This window comes from Balaenoptera borealis, assembly GCF_965194805.1.
Source record: "Balaenoptera borealis genome assembly, chromosome: 11".
In the NCBI taxonomy this organism is placed as follows: Eukaryota; Metazoa; Chordata; class Mammalia; order Artiodactyla; family Balaenopteridae; genus Balaenoptera; species Balaenoptera borealis.
Window position 1 is genome coordinate 9,083,469 of NC_138868.1, and position 18,238 is coordinate 9,101,706.

Genomic DNA, 18,238 nt, shown 5'->3' on the forward strand with positions numbered 1-18,238 from the left:
CCATGCAGGGAAATAGATGCCTGACTACATTTAAAAATTTTTTTTTATATTCAGTAAGGTGAAAAGGGGGTATATAGTGTTGAGAAGTAGACATTTAGGGACAAGTATGGAATATAATAGAAACCTGAATTTGAAATAACCACTCACTCTGGACCTAAAGGGGTTAATTTCAACAACCCTCTGTAAAATAATTTGGACTACAGATAAACTAAAGACAAATTTAAAAAAAAAAAAGTAAAATACATCACTAAGAAGGGAAACCCTCTTTTCTATTTCAAAATAGAAACTGTTACACTAATGAAATGGTAACTAGAATGTAACCAGTCTGAGAAAGGAAATAAACTTTTTCCTTACAATCACTGATTACCACAGCCTGATTTTCACAGCTTCTTTTGAACCATTATAAGTCCCCAATAACACATGTTCCCAGAGGAGCTGCAATACCAGGCTGTGATATTACGATATAAGAAATATGTATTTGGGACTTCCCCGGTGGTCCAGTGGTTATGACTCCGCACTTCCACTGCAGGGAGCGCGGGTTCAATCCCCTGGTCAGGGAACTAAGAACCCATATGCGGTGCGGCAAACAGAAGGAAGGAAGGACGGAATTTGGTCTTCATCCCTCTTTCCTGGCACAAGAGCTTCTAAAACCTTTGGAATCTCTAGAGTAAAGAGTGTCATTTTGTATGTTAACAAGGTGACCTGCGGGGCTGACCTGCGGGGCGGGGCGGGGCGGGGCGGGGCGGGGCGGGGCGCGGCGTCCAGGATGAAGACTTGTTGCCAGAAAAACCTGAGTAATTAGGAGTTTGGAACTTTCAGCGCCACCCCTCGGCCTCCAGAGGGGAGAGGAGCTGAAGGCTGAGTAATCACCAATGGCCAGTGATCGTGCCTATATAATGGAAACTCCATACAAATCCTAATCAACAGGGTTTGGAGAGCTTCCAGGTTGGTGAACACATCCATTTGCCAAGCAGATGTCACACCTCAAGTCCACAGGGTCATAAGACCCTGTGCTTGGAACCTCGCCCTATGTACCTCTTCATCTGGCTGTTCATTTGTATCCTTTATAATGAACTGATAATAGTGTGTAAAGTATTTCCCTGAGTTCTATGAGATGTTATAGCAAATTCAAACCTGAGGAGGGGGTTGTGGGAACCCCCAATCTTTAGCCAACTCAGATAGAAGTGTGGGTAACTTGCGGATCCACTACTTGAGATTGTTGTGTGAAGTGGGGGACAGTCTGTGAGACTGAGCCCTTACCTAACCTGTGGGGTCTGTGCAACCCCAGGTAGTTTTAGAACTGAATGAAATTGTAGGACATCCAGTTGGTGTCCCCACAGCATTGGAGAACTGCTTGGTGGAAAACCCACACATTTAGTGTCAGAAGTACTCTGTGCAGAAAACATCATGGTAGTTAGCAGTAAACAGGCCATTAAAGCAGATTCTTCTCACAGACCCTTGCACTCAAATCTGGAAATGTTATTTAAGGAAGCGTTTTTCTTACTCATTTCACTCAACAGAAAAGGTACAAAATATCTACAGAAATGTAGACATTTAGAGAGAGATTTTTAAATAGCAGAAATCTAGATTCTGGTTATCACACTTCCATGAAAAGAGTAAATGATCTCAAACAAAAACTTGTACTACTAAAGGTGCTGACGAGAGAGAAAATTAAAACTCAAAAGTCTAAGAAAAATGGATCTTATAGCAAGTTTGGAAAGGAGAGTCCTTTTTCATCCTCAAATTAGAAAGCAGCATTAGAATTGAGTTACCATATAGCAAGTTTCTTTAAAATAGTTATATCAATAATTTACAAAACACTTGTATAGGTAACTAAAATTTGATTTGGGGAATAAAACTGATACCTAAATGTTTTTCTTACTTATAGAAAATAAAATTCTGTACAGAAAAATCAAACTGAACCTAGACAAATTATTAGAATAAGAGTTCAATAAAATACTAGTCATAAAATAATATACAAAAACAATTCTGGGGCTTCCCTGGTGGCGCAGTGGTTGAGAATCTGCCTGCCAATGCAGGGGACACGGGTTCGAGCCCTGGTCTGGGAAGATCCCACATGCCACGGAGCAACTAAGCCCGTGAGCCACAATTACTGAGCCTGCGCGTCTGGAGCCTGTGCTCCGCAACAACAGAGGCCGCGATGGTGAGAGGCCCGCGCACCGCGATGAAGAGTGGTCCCCACTTGCCGCAACTAGAGAAAGCCCTCGCACAGAAACGAAGACTCAACACAGTCATAAATAAATAAATAAATAAATAAAAGACCGTGAATTTCTTTAAAAAAAAAAAAAAAAGCAAACTGGGCTATTCATTTCAATAACAGTCAAGTGGTCTTAGTTTGCATTCAATTAAAAAAACAAAATTCTGTTCTGTACACCAGTAGGAAACAACTAGAAAATGTCTTTTTTTTAAAGTTGCCATATACACTAGCAATGAAAACTAAGAGCTAAGATAAAATCTAACAGTAAATAGATAACTTCTTTATGAAGGAAAAGATAATATCCTACAGAAACACATTCACACAAAAAACACTGAGTACCTAGTATGTGCCAGGCACTTTTCTATGAGCTGGGGTGGTAGCAAGGAAAGAGACCCTGCTTTCATGAAGCTTAATTCCACTGAGTGAAAGAAAGACAATTAAAAAATACTCAAACATACATAATATGTCAAATGATTACAAGTGCTTTGAAAAGATAGAGGAGGGTGAGAAGGAGATTACTTTATTCAAGGAAGTCATCTCTGATGAGGTGACATTTGAGCAAAGACCCAAGGAGGTAAAGGAACAAGGGAGCTTTCTAAAAGAAAGTTTTCTAGGTGAGGGAATAGCAAGTGTAAAGACCAAAAGGAGAAATGTCACATATTCATGAATAGAAAGATTTGATGTCATAAAGAAATTAATGCTCCCTGATGAAATAAAATTATTTTAAGTCAAGACAGATAAGAAAAATTTAACATAAAATTTTTCTCTGCAGTTTGAGCCACTACCCCGCCCCTTTAGTGTGCATTGTGCATCTGCATTATGCATTAATTAGATCCCCTTAGAACACACAGCAATGCTTACTTGCAAAAAGAAACAAAAAGCAAACAAACAAAGCAATTTCCTCCTGGCACCAGGAAGGTAACTCCTTAGAAGATAACATTCCTTTCTCAATTCTGTAAGGGGTCACAATAACTCACAACTTGCCTTGTTGGACTATGTTACTTTGATGTATGACCCTTTGTCTCAAAAACTTATAAAACTGTGCTTTGACCTCTAACAGAGGAATAGTCTCTCCTGGGTTATAATACTCAGGTTGGCTTAAATAAAATTTTCCAGTTCTTTCTTAGATTGACTATTGGTTAATTTTTTCATTGACATCCCCAAACAATCTGTCTATCCACTGCAATTCCAATACAAATCTGAATATCTGTTCTTGGGAACTTTATGATTCTATAACATGTGTAAGAGAAAAGGGCCAAAAACAGTAAAGATATTTTTTTTAAAAGTAATATTTTTGAAGACAAATCCTACCATATACCAAACATTTTATATTCTTAAGTAATAATAATAGCATGCTAAAGTAATAATAATAGCATGCTATAGCCACAGGGATGGACAAACGGACCAATAGAACAGAATATGAAATCTAAAAGAAACTCATGCATATTTGAAACCTTAATATATGCAGAGATAATATTACAACCACTGGAGGAAGGAATAGCTATTCACCAAATGGTGCTGAAAAAAATAAAATTAGGTCACTATTTAAAAGTAAACACAATAATATATTCCAAGTGATTAAAAGACCTAAGTATGAAAAGCAAATATTTAAAATTTTTAGAAAAAAAATTAGAATATCTTTCTGACTTCAAGGTAAGGAAGGAGTTCTTAAACAAGACACAAAGGCACAAAACATTAAGAAAAGAACTGATAAATTCTGCAAGAAAAATCTGTGCATCACGAGACCACAACAAACTGAAAAGACAAGCCACAAACGGGAGAAGACATAGTATCTGAAACTAATAAAACAACAGAGTCTTGCATAAAACATATAAATCACTGAAAACCAGTAAGGAAAAGGCCAACAACCTGGTAGAAAAAAAAAAAAATTTACAGACTACGAACAGTCATTTCACAAAATTGGATACATAAAAGAATGGCCAGTGAACTCTTAACCACAGATTCTTAACCACTGTGCCACCAGGGAAGTCCAACAGTCTGCACTTTAATTGACATCTATCCCAAAAGGGAGAACCACACCATTCATGGAGGAACTGCGACATCAGATTGATTTGTGGAACGGATGGAGCAAGCCTCTGGTTCATCTCCCTGTTCCAAAATTTCACTTAATAAAGTATCCTCAGGGCTTCCCTGGTGGTGTATTGGTTAAGAATCTGCCTGCCAACGCAGGGGACACGGGTTCAAGCCCTGGTCTGGGAAGATCCCACATGCCACAGAGCAACTAAGCCCATGCGCCATAACAACTGAGCCTGTGCTCTAGAGCCCACGAGCCACAACTACTGAAGCCCGGCCGCCTAGAGCCCGTGCTCCACAACAAGAGAAGACACTGCAATGAGGAGCCCACGCACCGCAACAAAGAGTAGCCCTCGCTCGCCTCAACTAGAGAAAAGCCCGTGCACAGCAACGAAGACCCAATGCAGCCAAAAATAAAATAAATAAAATAAATTATTTTTAAAAATAAAATAAAATAAATAAAGTATCCTCAGGTAGAGGATTTATGAGATGTTAAATGATAAGAACAGATACTAACCTTGATCTTAGGCCAAAACCCAAAGAAACAACCTATAATTAAGATTCCCTAACCAACAAGGACCTACTGTATAGCACAGGGAACTATATTCAATATTTCGTAATAACCTGTAAGGGAAAAAATCTGAAAAGAACGTATCTACGCATATGTGTGTGTGTGTGTGTGTGTATACATGTAGCTGAATCACTGTGCTGTACACCTGAAACTGACACAACATTGTAAATCAACTACACTTCAATTAAAAAAGTGAAAAATTCTCATCAGGCTTTGCTTCCCAAACTTTCACGCAAGGCCATAGAAGCAGCCTTAAAGTTGTTCCTTTTAAAATTCCACATATTTGGCTCTTCCAAAAACCAATCTAATCCTTCTCTGGGAGAGCTTCCCACTGTCACATTCCTCCACGGTTCAGGAAATAAGGAAATTCTGTTCTCAGATTGAATTTTTGCCCTACAGGTGAACATCCTACGCCTGCTCCTTGCAGAGCACTGCTCATTGGCTTATTCCTACTCCTCTACTAATAGAGGCAGTGCCTCTTGCTGCCAGGAGAGGGCAGACCAATTCCCTGGAGCAGCTGCCATCCTCCCAGAAAGACTCCTGTTAGAAGAACCTGTTTAAAGTTCAAAAGTATTTCTTCTAACAACCTCTTCAGGAGCTTACTTCATAGCACAGAGCAGGTAATCAATGAATTATAGTGACATGCCTTGTTATACATGATGGGGATAAAGTAATAAATTATTCAGACAAGATTTCTGACTTCAGGGAGTATATGCCAGAAAGGGGTCAGGTAGAGCGAGGGGGAGGGAAGGAGTGGTGTTATTGAAACTGAAAAGGGAAACTGGGCCTTGCTGGCTCTGTTGGTAGTGAGACAGAAAGACAAGGGTACAGCCATTTTGGAAAAGAACCGAGGAACGGCCTTGGGCAAAACAGGCCTTGCAAGCTAAAGAACAAAGGCCCTGGGGGCCTGAGTCCCAGAGACAAACACCAGGCTCGCATGAATAAAAGATTAACTTTATCTCTGTTACACTAACCTAGCTGCCACAAGACAAGAAGCTCAACTATAAATTTTAACCTTATCTGTTCCTGTGCCTTCTTGCAGAAAATTCTCATGCATTTCTTTCCCCTCACAGAAGCACTCCCTATTCCTGACAGCCAACCTGGAGCCACCTGCTGCTGATCAAAGAGCTTTGATGATTTCTGGAAATTATCAGTCATCATGAGACAAACCCTCCCTTTTGTTATAAAAGCAGCTCGCCCCTTCTACTCAGGGAGCTGGCTCTTTTTTTTTTCCTGCCTTCTCCCTTGTGCACAAGCTATCTCTTTTAATAAAAAGCTTTGCTTGCCTGAGAGTCTTGTGGAAACGATATTCATTTCTACAGTACTGCTGTCCAAGAGTCTGGAAAGGGCCTGGTAACAGTAGGAACAGACTTTAACCTAAGAGCAAAGGAGGAGGATTTTGAGCTGAGATCAGCTTTTTTATTTGGAAAGATCACTCTGGCTATCATGTGGAGAATGGATTAGAAGAGGGTAGATAGAGTCAGAGCCAGGGAACCTGGTTAGGAATCTCTAGCAGAAATCCAGGGGTGAAGGGCTTGAACTAGGGTACTGAGAAAGAGGAAAGTAGCTACTAATGTCCAGAAGCTGGCCTGGCCCTCACTGCTAGGCCTTGGTGTTCTCATGTTGAACATAACATCAGACAAGGCTACTCTGTGGTCATGGTGGATGAAGAAAAAACCAGAACAAGATCATTCACATAATCATGTCTAAACACAAACGAAAACGTGAACACTGTCCAAATCACAAAGTCCAAACATCTCTCTATCCTGGCTAATATAAGTGACTGCTGCTACTTTACCAATTACAGATTTAGCCTCATTGTAGTCTTCCCTCTTTCTAGATAAGACTTATTAAGATATCCAATAATAAAATGATCCCACTTCCTGAAAACACCCAGAGTAAAGCCCCACGAGCTTAAACCCTCACCCAAATCACCTAACACCAGCCCAAATCCTGTAAGTTTTTCTAACACCCTCCCCCCCATGGTGTGTGTTCTTCCTCCTGTAACAAGTAATAAATCCAAACTGCTCTGATACAAGTATGTTCCTGATAGTCTTCAGCTGGAGGGCATTTACAGTACGGAGGCAGTGGGGATAATGTCTGTCTTGGACAACTGAGTAAAAGAGGGCACACTGGAGAAGGAACAGATTTGTGGGGAAAGATGATGAATTCAGTTTTCGACAAGTTGAGCCAGATGTTGATGAACCATCTCAGTGAACATGTCTGGCAGTCAGATACAAGGGTCTGCAGTTCAGGAGATCCTGGATTGAGATGAAGTTTGGGAGATGGCGGAATATGTATAGTTAATGAAGTCATGGTAATGGATAAATTGGTCTAGGCAGAGTGAGAAAACAAGTGAATCCAGGACAGAACCCTGAGTGCAATGGGTTGAAGAGAGAATGGGTAGTAAGAAAGTCGCTGGAGTAGGGACCGAGCAGTTTCAAAGATTTCTACTTTGTCTTTCCCAGGCCAAAGACTCAATGTGGGGGTTACTCCAACTCCAAGTATATCAATCCCATTAAGCACTTGGGGACCAGGGATATGATCACTGGTTAAGAATCCAAGGACTTCAGGGAACTTTCTTGGGACCCAGGACTCAACCCCTGGCAAGGATTCCAGTGGGTGGGGCAAAATCACTTCTATGGTGGCTCGTAGAAGCTTTGAGAAAGCAATGGCCTATGCTGAGTGAAAGAGATATGCCTGAGTTGCCCTAGTAGGTGGTAGAGGAAGGAATAAACAGGCTGAAGAAAGCAGGCATGCCAGAATGGATATATCAGGTGAGGCCAGAAGACCCACCAGAGAATTGTGTTCCAAGAAAGGGCCCGGAGGACACAATATTCACCAAGGCCATCTATTGAGAGGGGTATCAGCATCACTAAGAAGTTCAGGGGTGGTTCTCCTCTATGGTGGAGGAGAGGAAGTCACAGAGCTGAGCTACTTAAGATGAGATGTATGGGGATGGTACTCCCTGCCCATCCCCAATCAAGTAAAACAGGAGAGGTTAAACAGAAGCACTGCTTAACTGCCAGAAGCCAGAAAGCTGTAATTACCATAGGAATGGCAAGATTGGAGGGTTAGCCTTGGGGCCTTGACCCATCAAAGACAGTTGTAGATATAATAAACAAAGGTATCCCTAGGGGGAAAATAGATGGGAAGCCAAGGAAGCCGAGAATGCTGCTGAACATCTACAACCTGAAGAAAGAAAGAAGAAAGGAGCAGAAGGCTAAATACAGTCACCACAATAAATAGTAGCCAAGAGGAAGCTTGCACAAGCCTCTTAGCCTCGTCCACCAGCAAGAAGAACTACAGTTCTGCAGCCTGTGGAAGGAAAACCACATTCACAGAAAGATAGACAAAATGAAAAGGCAGAGGACTCTGTACCAGATGAAGGAACAAGATAAAACCCCAGAAAAACAACTAAATGAAGTGGAGATAGGCAACCTTCCAGAAAAACAATTCAGAATAATGATAGTGAAGATGATCCAGGACCTCGGAAAAAGAATGGAGGCAAAGATCGAGAAGATGCAAGAAATGTTTAACGAAGACCTAGAAGAATTAAAGAACAAACACCTAGAAGAATTAAAGAACAAACAAAAAAAGATGAACAATACAATAACTGAAATGAAAAATACACTAGAAGGAATCAATAGCAGAATAACTGAGGCAGAAGAACGGATAAGTGACCTGGAAGACAGAATGGTGGAATTCACTGCCATGGAACAAAATAAAGAAAAAAGAATGAAAAGAAATGAAGATGGCCTAAGAGACCTCTGGGACAACATTAAACACAACAGCATTCACATTATAGGGGTCCCAGAAGGAGAAGAGAGAGAGAAAGGACCTGAGAAAATATTTGAAGAGATTATAGTCAAAAACTTCCCTAACATGGGAAAGGAAAGAGCCACCCAACTCCAGGAAGTGCAGAGAGTCCCAGGCAGGAGAAACCCAAGGAGAAACATGCCGAGACACATAGTAATCAAATTGACAAAAATTAAGGACAAAGAAAAATTATTGAAAGCAACAAGGGAAAAACGACAAATAACATACAAGCGAACTCCCATAATGTTAACAGCTGATTTCTCAGCAGAAACTCCACAAGCCAGAAGGTAGTGGCATGATATATTTAAAGTGATGAAAGGGAAGAACCTACAGCCAAGATTACTCTACCCGGCAAGGATCTCATTCAGATTTGAGAGAGAAATCAAAAGCTTTACAGACAAACAAAAGCTAAGAGAATTCAGCACCACCAAACCAGCTCTACAACAAATGCTAAAGGAACTTCTCTAAGTGGGAAACACAAGAGAAGAAAAGAACCTACAAAAACAAACTCATAACACTTAAGAAAATGGTAATAGGAACACACATATCAATAATTACCTTAAACGTGAATGGATTAAATGCTCCAACCAAAAGACACAGGCTCGCTGAATGGATACAAAAACAAGACCCATATATATGCTGTCTACAAGAGACTCACGTCAGACCTAGGGACACATACAGACTGAAAGTGAGGGGATGGAAAAAGATATACCATGCAAATGGAAATCAAAAGAAAGCTGGAGTAGCAATACTCATATCAGATACAATAGACTTTAAAATAATGAATGTTACAAGAGACAAGGAAGGACACTACATAATGATCAATGGATCAATCAAAGAAGAAGATATAACAATTATAAATATATATGCACCCAACACAGGAGCACCTCAATACATAAGGCAACTGCTAACAGCCATAAAAGAGGAAATCAACAGTAACATAATAACAGTGGAGGACTTTAACACCTCACTTATACCAATGGACAGATCTTCCAGACAGAAAATTAATAAGAAAACACAAGCTTTAAATGACACAATAGACCAGGTAGATTTAATTGATATTTATAGGACATTCCATCCAAAAACAGCAGATTACACTTTCTTCTCAAGTGCACATGGAACATTCTCCAGGATAGATCACATCTTGGGTCACAAATCAAGCCTTGGTAAACTTAAGAAAATTGAAATCATATCAAGCATCTTTTCCGACCACAACACTATGAGATTAGAAATCAATTACAGGGAAAAAAACGTAAAAACACAAACACATGGATGCTAAACAATACGTTACTAAACAACCAAGAGATCACTGAAGAAATCAAAGAGGAAATCAAAAAATACCTAGAGACAAATGACAACGAAAACACAATGATCCAAAACCTACGGGATGCAGCAAAAGCAGTTCTAACAGGAAGTTTATAGCAATACAAGCCTACCTCAAGAAACAAGAAAAATCTCAAATAAACAATCTAACCTTACACCTAAAGGAACTAGAGAAAGAACAAACAAAACCCAAAGTTAGAAGAAGGAAAGAAATCATAAACATCAGACCAGAAATAAGTGAAATAGAAACAAAGAAAACAGCAAAGATGAATAAAACTAAAAACTGGTTCTTTGAGAAGATAAACAAAATTGATAAACCATTAGCCAGGCTCATCAAGAAAGAGAGGAAGAGGACTCAAATCAATAAAATTAGAAATGAAAAAGGAGAAGCTACAACAGACACTGCAGAAATACAAAGCATCCTAAGAGACTACTACAAGCAACTCTATGCCAATAAAATGAACAACCTGGAAGAAATGGACAAATTCTTAAAAAGGTATAACCTTCCAAGACTGAAGCAGGAAGAAATAGAAAATATGAACAGACCAATCACAAATAATGATATTGAAACTGTGATTAAAAATTTTCCAACAAACAAAAGTCCAGGACCAGATGGCTTCACAGGTGAATTCTATCAAACATTTAGAGAAGAGCTAACACCCATCCTTCTCAAACTCGTCCAAAAAATTGCAGAGGAAGGAACACTCCCAAACTCATTCTATGAAGCCACCATCACCCGGATACCAAAACCAGACAAAGATACTACAAAAAAAGAAAATTATAAACCAATATCACTGATGAATATAGATGCAAAAATCCTCAACAAAATACTAGCAAACAGAATCCAACAACACGTTAAAAGGATCATACACCATGATCAAGTGGGGTTTATCCCAGGAATGCAAGGATTCTTCAATATATGCAAATCAATCAATGTGATACACCATATTAACAAACTGAAGAATAAAAACCATATGACCATCTCAATAGATGCAGAAAAAGCTTCTGACAAAATTCAACACACATTTATGATAAAAACTCTCCAGAAAGTGGGCATAGAGGGAACCTACCTCAACATAATAAAGGCCATATATGACAAACCCACAGCAAACATCATTCTCAATGGTGAAAAACTGAAAGCATTTCCTCTAAGATCAGGAACAAGACAAGGATGTCCACTCTCGCCACTATTATTCAACATAGTTTTGGAAGTCCTAGCCACGGCAATCAGAGAAGAAAAAGAAATAAAAAGAGTACAAATTGGAAAAGAAGAAGTAAAACTCTCACTATATGCATATAACGTGATACTATACATAGAGAATCCTAAAGATGCCACCAGAAAACTACTAGAGGTTATCAATTAATTTGGTAAAGTTGCAGGATACAAAGTTAATGCACAGAAATCTCTTGCATTCCTATACACTGACAACGAAAAATCAGAAAGAGAAATTAAGGAAACAATCCCATTCACCACTGCAACAAAAACAATACCTAGGAATAAACCTACTAAGGAGGTAAAAGACCTGTACTCAGAAAACTATAAGAGACTGATGAAAGAAATCAAAGATTACACAAACAGGTGGAGAAATATGCCATGTTCTTGGATTGGAAGAATCAATATTGTGAAAACGACTATACTACCCAAAGCAATCTACAGACTCAATGCAATCCCTATCAAATCACCAGTGGCATTTTTTTACAGAACTAGAACAAAAAAATCTTAAAATTTGTATGGAGACACAAAAGACCCCGAATAGCTAAAGCAGTCTTGAGGGAAAAAAACGGAGCTGGAGGAATCAGACTCCCTGACTTCAGACTATACTGCAAAGCTACAGTAATCAAGACAATATGGTACTGGCACAAAAACAGAAACACAGATCAATGGAACAGTATAGAAAGCCCAGAGATAAACCCACACACCTATGGTCAACTAATCTATGACAAAGGAGGCAAGGATATACACTGGAGAAAAGACAGTCTCTTCAATAAGTGGTGCTGGGAAAACTGGACAACTGCATGTAAAAGAATGAAATTAGAACACTCCTTAACACCATAAACAAAAATAAACTCAAAATGGATTAGAGACCTAATGGACTGGAGACTGGACACTATAAAACTCTTAGAGGAAAACATAGAAAGAACACTGTTTGACATAAATCACAGCAAGATCTTTTCTGATCCACCTCCTAGAGTAATGGAAATAAAAACAAAAATAAACAAATGGGACCTAATGAAACTTAAAAGCTTTTGCAAAGCAAAGGAAACTACAAACAAGACAAAAAGACAACCCTCAGAATGGGAGAAAATATTTGCAAACGAATCAATGGACAAAGGATTAATCTCCAAAATATATAAACAGCTCACGAAGCTCAATATTAAAAAAACAACCCAATCAAAAAATGGGCAGAAGACCTAAATAGACATTTCTCCAAAGAAGACATACAGATGGCCAAGAAGCACATGAAAAGCTGCTCAACATCACTAATTATTAGAGAAAGGCAAATTAAAACTACAATGAGGTATCACCTCACACCAGTTAGAATGGGCATCATCAGAAAATCTACAAACAACAAATGCTGGAGAGGGTGTGGAGAAAAGGGAACCCTCTTGCACTGTTGGTGGGAATGTAAACTGATACAGCCACTATGGAGAACAGTATGGAGGGTCCTTAAAAAACTAAAAATAGAATTACCATATGACCCAGCAATCCCACTACTGGGCATATACCCAGAGAAAACCATAATTCAAAAAGACACATGCACCCCAATGTTCATTGCAGCACTATTTACAGTAGCCAGATCATGGAAGCAACCTAAATGCCCATCGACAGACGAATGGATAAAGTAGATGTGGTACATATATACAATGGAATATTACTCAGCCATAAAAAGGAACAAAACTGGGTCATTTGTAGAGATGTGGATGGATCTAGAGACTGTCATATAGAGTGAAGTAAGTCAGAAGGAGAAAAATAAATATCATATATTAACACATATATGTGGAACCTAGAAAAATGGTACAGATGAACCGGTTTGCAGGGCAGAAGTTGAGACATAGATATAGAGAACAAACGTATGGACACCAAGGGGGGAAAGTGGCGGGGGGAGTAGTGGTGGTTGGATGAATTGGGAGATTGGGATTGACTTATACACACTAATATGTATAAAATAGATAACCATAAGAACCTGCTGTGTAAATAAATAAATTAAATTAAATTTTTTTAATAAAATAAATAAATAAATGGTGCCAAAATCTCTTCCTTAGTTCCTGGATCTGAGCCAATTTTCACATCCAAAACTCAGTTACTGAAGAGATAACCAAGTCCCCAGGGGAAGGATCATGAAACTATAATGACTCTCCCAGTTCTTCCCAAAAGGGAACTCATCATCTATTGAGATGACTATACATTTGGAAAAGGAGAATGTGCAAATATTTTCAGCATTTTAGACACAGGATCTGAGCTGACACTGATGCCTAGAGACCCAAAGCATCATCATGATTCCCATCAGAAGAGGTAATTTCTTCAGTCCCCAAGTGTTTAGTGGAACTAATATACTCATGAGTTGGTATAACCTCTACTTTGGGTCCTTAACCTAAGAGAGAAGAGCTATCATAGTGGGAAAGTCAAGGTAGAAATCTTTGAAATTCCCCCACTCTTCAGCCATGATAGTAAATAAAAAGAAATGACCATATCCTAGGGAGTAAGGGGAGAGGGACAGAGATTAGTGCCACCATAAAAGACAGAAAGGATGTGTGGATGGTGCCTATCTTATCCACTCCTAGAAATAAAGCTCCCACCTATACACCAGATGACATGGTAAGTTGCCAACTTTGAGTGCAACCCAGAGTAGGAAAGGGCTCTGCAGCAGGTCCAAGCTGCAATGCACGAAGCCCTGCCGCTTAGGCCATAACATCCAAGAGACCTAAGAGGGTGGAAAAACATGCAGTGTGGAGCCTATGGCAAGCCCCAATGGGCAAAGCAGGGGCTTGAAGTTCTAGAGCAAGGCCAGGCTGTCCACAACAGAGAAATACATGCCTTTTGAGAAAAAACTCTTAGCCTGTTATTGGAATACTTCATAATGAAACACTAAGTAACCATGAAATGCTCCCATTATGAGTCGGTTGTCAGACTTGCTCCCATTATGAGTTATGAGTTATGTCAGAACTGCTGCCATTATAAGTTGGACCTGTTAAGTCAATCAGACCAGACCAGCAGCAGTCTTTCAAAAGATGGAAAGGGTACCTCCAGAATCAAGACTAAGCAGAACCAGAGGACACAAGCAAACTGCATGAGCAGGTAGCCCAGACCTCTTGCTACCCACCATACATCTAAAAGCATCCCCACCCCTTGTGCAAAAGAACCCATAGTCATAAGGAATGTCTTGTATAACATGCTAAGGGAGGAAGTAAAAGCCCAAGCATGATTTACAGATGGGTTAACTTATGAGTGCCAACTGAAAATGGATGACAGTCACATTCAGAAGTGGTCTTGAAAGACAGTGGAGACAGAAAATCTGCCAGCTATACATCTGATGATCCACCTTGTGTAGAAGGAGAAATAACCCAAGGTGAGAATATATACACATTCTAGGTCGATGGCCAATGGCCTGGCCATCTGATTAGAGGACCGGAAGGGAAAGGACTAGAAGATCAAAGGCAATGAGGCCTCAGGCAGAGAATGGTGACAGACATACGGGAGAGCGCACAGAGCCGAAGATTTCTGCATCACACATTAAAGGCCACCAAAAAGAATCCACCATGAAAGAAGCACTAAACCACCAAACAGACAAAATGACTTAGCCTTCATCAGAAAGCGTAAGATGAACCCAGGATTCTAATTTCAGGCATCATCTTAGCCAATACAATGATTTATAAAGAAAACATGTGAACTTCTATTTATATTTCATCCTTTGAAAAATTTTCTACCTTTTCAAATAATTGATAATGTACATAAAATGTAATTTACCCTAAAAAAATCTTCATCTATTAGGGTGTTCTAGTTTTTTTGTTTTTTGGGGGTTTTTTTGGCTGCTCTGTGCAGCTTGCGGGATCCTAGTTGCCGGAGCACGGACTGAACCCAGGCCCTCAGCAGCGAAAGCGCAGAGTCCCAACCACTGGACTGCCAGGGAATTCCCTCTAGTTTTTTTCTTAACTGATAGAGAGCAATCAAAAAAGTTTGGTGGGAGTTCCCTGGTGGCACAGTGGTTAAGAATCCGCCTGCCAATGCAGGGCACATGGGTTCGAGCCCTGGTCCAGGAAGATCCCACATGCCACGGAGCAACTAAGCCCCTGCGCCATAACTACTGAGCCTGCGCTCTAGAGCCCACAAACCACAACTACTGAGCCCGCGTGCCACAACTATTGAAGCCCGCGCGCCTAGAGTCCATGCTCCTCAACAAGAGGAGCCACCGCAATGAGAAGCCCGCGCACCACAACGAAGAGTAGCCCCTGCTCGTCTCAACTAGAGAAAGCCTGCAAGCAGCAACGAAAACCCAACACAGCCAAATATAAATTAATTAATTAATTAATTAATTAATTTAAAAAAATAGTTTGGTGACCACTGCTATATTCTGCCATTACATAAAGTAATTACTGGTTGTTGAATTAACATATATGCTTGTTAGCCTAGTTCTGGACTACTTCATATGGTCTATAGTACCTCTTACAAGTCCATAACCAAATCCTTTACTAATGAATCCAGTTGCCATAGTTTATCATGCTTATTCTTTCTAAGGGAAACATAATTTCACCAAAGTTATAGCTAACAAATCTCTTGTTTAACAACTAAATATCCCCAAAGGGGTACACTATTCCTAGAAGTACTGCAATGCCAGGTTGATGCATGGAGCTGACAAAACAAGCTCCTATTCTATCTCCTTGTTCCAAAACTCAATGTAATACGTTGTCCTCAGGTAAAGGACATAGATATTAAACTGATAAGAACAGATACCACACTTCATTTTAGCCAAAAGGCCTAGAATTGATATTATCTGTATTAACTCCCCATCATCTCTTCCTGTCCCAAACTTTCCTCACTCAGGTCCACAAACACAGCTTGTAAGCCTGTCCTTACAATCATCAACATCCTCATCTTCCCCAGAGACCAGGAAATTCTGTTATCAAATAACTTAAGTTACTGTCTTATGTCCCAGTTCCTGGCAAAGAACCGGTTATTTGCATACCTCCTCATCCATTAAGTGAGGCAGTGCCTCTTGCTGCCAGGTGGGGGCAGGGTTGCTCTCTGGACAAAATCACCAGACCTCTCTAAGCACCTCATTTGATAAGAAGGGTAATCAATGAATTGGGGCTAGAAAAAGAACATTCAAAAATTTATAGGGATAAATTAGTATATATTGAGTCCGACTTTGTGCCCTCTACTCTGCTAGGCAATAGGGATACAATGATGATTTACACGGACACCATCTCTAAACTCAGGGAGTTTATGGTGGACAGGCAGAGCGGATCTGTCTTGGGGAGGGAGTGGCAGTAAGGAAAGGGGCAAAGGGGTCTCAGTGGCTATCATGATGATCTGGACGATAACCTAAAGACTATGGAGGGGCACTAAAGAGTTATGAACTGAGACATGAGACTGGACCAAACTTTTTATTTAGAAAGATCACTCCAGTTTCAAGATGGAGAATGGACTAAAGAAAGGAAACCAGGGTCAGGGAGTCTCTGTTGTAAAAACCTTGGGGTCAAAGGCCTCAATTAGGGTAGTGGCAGTGGGGGAGCTTGGACAGTTGAGTGAAATAGGAGAAGCAGGTTGAATTCATTTTGGAAAAGTTAAGAAGTTGGTGGACCATCCAAGTGACAATGTTCATCCAGGAGGCAACTGGATGCACAGCTCTGAAGCTCAGGAAAAAGATCGTGGGCTGGAGCTATAGGCATAACGGTGGTCATTAAAATCATGGGAGTGGATAAGGTGGCCCAGGCAGAGTAAGTAAAAAGCTGGGCCTGATACATAACTGGAGGAACATTAATGTTTGAGGAATGGGCCAGAAGATGTACCTCAAAGGATCAGGAAGAAGCTAGCAGAAACATGAGAGGAACGCTAGGAGAGGGCAGTGTCCCAAGCACTGTGGAAACAGTGTTTTAAGAAATAGGAAATGGGTCAATAGGGTAAGGTGCTGCTGAGAGATCAAGTAGGATGACTGAAAAGTGTCTTGAGAAAGAAGTGGGCAGCACTGTGTGAACAAGTGCTTCTTAAACTTTAGCTTGCATTCAGATCACCTGGGGATCTTGTGTAAATGCAAATGCTAATTCATTTGGCCTGTGAAAAGACCTGAGATTAGCATTTCTAACAGGCTCCCAGGTAATGCAGGTGTAGACAGCTCTTTAAAAGTAAAAGACATTTGCTGGAAAGAGGAAGCAAGATACGATGCTAGCCAGAGGGAGGCACGGTGTTAGAACCACGCTAGCGCACTGTCTAAAGCTCCAATTCGGGAGTCAGACTTCCTGAGTTTAAATTCTGACTCTCAATAAATATTTTTTGAATGAATAAATAAATGGATCAACAAAAGACAGTGTACCACAGGGGTTGTTAAAGTGTAATTTTTAAAAATGAAAACATGACTCATAAAAATATAAAGTAAACACATGTCAAAGATTTTATTCAACCTATTAATTAATAAGAGAATGAATAAGATTTAAAACTGGTTCAATAGAGAATTCTAGAAAAAGAGTATCATCAGTCAAGAGTCCAGGCAAGAATGATATGAATTTGCATTCTAATACATAGATATAAAATCACCTAATGTCTTACAAGGCAAACTTACCAAATTGTAAAATACCCAAAGCAATAGTAAAAAGGACATCAAATAAAGGTACACACACCCTGGAAAACCAGATAATCCCCAAGCTAGGTGGGCCTGCTTTACATCAAACGGACACCTAGTAATAACTGTTGCCTATTTCCAAGTTTTGGATAATTTTTCTTAACAGGGTCAAAAGTAGAGACTGGATTTGAATAACAGCTCTGCCACACTAGCTATGAATCCTTGGATAAGTAACTTATAAAAAACTCAGTTTTCTTATCTGTAAAAAGGGGATGGTAGCCATAAAAACTACTATTTTTTGAACTGAGGTAATATATATAAAGCACTCAGTACAGTGCCTGGAAGGTGTCATGGAAAAAGCACTTAATAGATGTTAACACCCTCCACCAATTGCTTCACCTTGTTTATCTCATTTCCCATTACTTGACACCCCAGACTTTTTGCACCATTCTAGCAAGTATATTTACACACACATGCACACGTTTCACTTAATTTGAC

General features: G+C 39.8%; 1 long non-coding RNA gene across 1 annotated transcript in view; it reads left to right on the plus strand.

Moving 5' to 3' along the window:
* Window positions 1-12,661, plus strand: part of LOC309606754 — a 308,111-nt gene extending 295,450 nt beyond the window's left edge. Inside the window, exon 2 of the long non-coding RNA XR_014232044.1 lies at window positions 8,743-12,661. This is a non-coding gene — a long non-coding RNA (uncharacterized lncRNA). The remainder of the gene's footprint in view (window positions 1-8,742) is intronic.
* Window positions 12,662-18,238: the final 5,577 nt, after the last annotated feature.